General features: G+C 37.7%; 1 protein-coding gene across 3 annotated transcripts in view; it reads left to right on the forward strand.

Annotated features, from left to right (window-relative positions):
* LAMA4 (laminin subunit alpha 4) overlaps nucleotides 1-2,835 on the forward strand; it is a 151,768-nt gene that overhangs the window by 85,955 nt on the left and 62,978 nt on the right. The window lies entirely within an intron of this gene.

A 2,835-nucleotide genomic window follows, 5' to 3' on the forward strand; every position in this document is an offset into this window, starting at 1 on the left:
AATATTAAAGAAACAAACAACCCAATCCAAAAATGGTCAGAAGACCTAAATAAACATTTCTCCAAAGATGACATACAGATGGCCAAGAAGTGCATGAAAAGCTACTCAACATCACTAATTATTAGAGAAATGCAAATCAAATACAATAGCCAGGTCATGGAAGCAACGTAAATGCCCATCGACAGACGAATGGATAAAGAAGTTGTAGTACATATATACAGTGGAATATTACTCAGCCATAAAAAGGAACGAAATTGGGTCATTTGTTGAGACGTGGATTGATCTAGAGACTGTCATACAGAGTGAAGTAAGTTAGAAAGAGAAAAACATCGTATACTAATGCATATATGTGGAACCTAGAAAAATGGTACGGATGAACCGGTTTGCAGGGCAGAAATTGAGACACAGATGTAGAGAACAAAGGTATGGACACCGGGGGGGAAAGCCGCAGGGTGTGTGTGTGTGTGTGATGAATTGGGCGATTAGGATTGACATGTATACACTGATGTATATTAAATTGATGACTGATAAGAGCCTGCTGTATGAAACAATAAATAAAATTTAAAAAAAAGAAAATGAGATTCTGTCTGTTTAGGGATTCTCATAAACTCCAAAGCTCCACCTTCCCAAGACTGTTTCTATCTCTTTTTAAGTGTCAGGAAACTTTGTTTTATTTTTTGCATATGTGAAATTTCACGTGAAACTTGAAATTTGCATGCTAAATAGTGCTAATTATTGTCGTTTTCACTAATTATGAGTTTCTAAACTTTCTTTTTTTCAAATTGTCCATCTTTCTGTGGGAATATCTTTGTTTCAAAGCTAATTTTATTCATTTCTGTCTAATGCTATATCTGGTAAATGACAGAAACCCTTTAACTTGAAGCGTATCATTTTCCAACTACTGCCAATGAGCTTATCAGGCAGTGCTGTTCACACATGGCTTTGAAGTTTGGTTGTTACTTCAGGGTGTTAGCTGTGTTCCATTAAGGCAACTCAGATAGAAGCGCTTCTGGAAGGGGTCATATCTCAAACTCTATAATAGGAAATCTGCTCTGAGACAGCTAGATAATACCAATCTTTTTGACCTCCCTTCCTTACATACTTTAAAATATTGCTTTTGTGTAGAGCTGTATTAACTACCTCTCCCTGTGAAGACAAGAACAATTAACCCCAGATAGTCGCACTGTATTAAGCTTGATGGATTTTGAGGGGAAATTGATTTTTTTTAATGTTCTTGCTTTAAGAGAATGTTCAAATGAGATACTTTTCTGTCCCTAGACCTATGTCTTTCCCTGTAGCAAGGTATTTGGAGAAGATGGGTTTCATTCTTCTTTTCCACTAAATCAGAAAAGAGTCCAGGGAGTGAGAAAAGACATTAAGATGAACTTAGAAAGTTTTAAAGTATGTTATTCAAGTATAGGCTTTTATAATTATTTCTGTGATATCCTAGATTACACCATAACAAAAATTTCAACTCTAATTTAAACTACCATTTCTAAAGTAACCAGCTCATTTTTTACTCAGATTATAAAATGGGTCTTTTATTTTTTCCATGTTAAAATTTCATTCTGTGTTGCTTTCAATCTCTGAAGCTCTACAATATTTTGTCAAAATCATAATATCCCTGACTCTAGAACCCCAAAGTGAAAGTACAAGTTAAAGCATTCATCAAAAAATATATCCACACTTCGAACAACCCAATCGAAAAATGGGCAGAAGACCTTAATAGACATTTCTCCAAAGAAGACAAACAGATGGCCAGTAGGCACATGAAAAAATGCTCAACATTACGAATTATTAGAGAAATGCAAATCAAAACTACAATGAGATACCACCTCACACCAGTCAAAATGGCCATCATTAAAAAGTCTACAAATAAAAGGGACTTCCCTGGTGGTGCAGTGGTTAAGAATCCTCCTGCCAATGCAGGAGACACAGGTTTGATCCCTGGTCCAGGAAGATCCTACATGCCACAGAGCAACTAAGCCCATGTGCCACAACTACTGAGCCTGCACTCTAGAGCCCAAGGGCCATAACAAGCCCGCATGCCCGAGAGCAACTACAGAGCCCATGTGCCTAGAGCCTGTGCTCCACAACAAGGGGAACCACAGCAATGAGAAGTCCGTGCACCACAACGAAGAGTATCCCTGCTCGCTGCAACTAGAGAAAGCCTGCGTGCAGCAACAAAGACCCAATGCAGCCAAAAATAAATTAAATTAATTTAAAAAAAATTAAAAAAAGAAAAAGTCTACAAATAACAAATGCTGGAGAGGGTGTGCAGAAAAGGGAACCCTCCTACACTGTTGGTGGGAAACTAAGTTGTTACAGCCACTATGGAAAACAGTATGGAGGTTCCTCAGAAAACTAAAAATAGAAATTACTGTATGATCCAGCAATCCCACTTCTGGGAATATACCCAGACAAAACTATAATTCAAAAAGATACATGCACCCCTATGTTCATAGCAGCACTATTCACAATAGCCAAAACATAGAAACAACCTAAATGTCCATCGACAGATGAATGGATGAAGAAGATGTGGTACATATATACAATGGAATACTACTCAGCCATGAAAAAGAACGAAATAACGCTATTTGCAGCAACATGGATGGACCTAGAGATTATCATACTAAGTGAAGTAAGTCAGAAAGAAAGACAAATACCACGTGATATCACTTATATGTGGAATCTAAAATATGGCACAAATGAACCTATCTGCAAAACAGAAACAGACACATAGACATGGAGAACAGACTTGTGGTTGCCAAGGGGGAGTGGGGGAGGGAGAGGGATGGACTGGGAGTTTGGGGTTGGTAGATGCAAACTATTACA

The sequence above is a fragment of the Physeter macrocephalus genome, chromosome 10 (genome assembly GCF_002837175.3).
Source record: "Physeter macrocephalus isolate SW-GA chromosome 10, ASM283717v5, whole genome shotgun sequence".
In the NCBI taxonomy this organism is placed as follows: Eukaryota; Metazoa; Chordata; class Mammalia; order Artiodactyla; family Physeteridae; genus Physeter; species Physeter macrocephalus.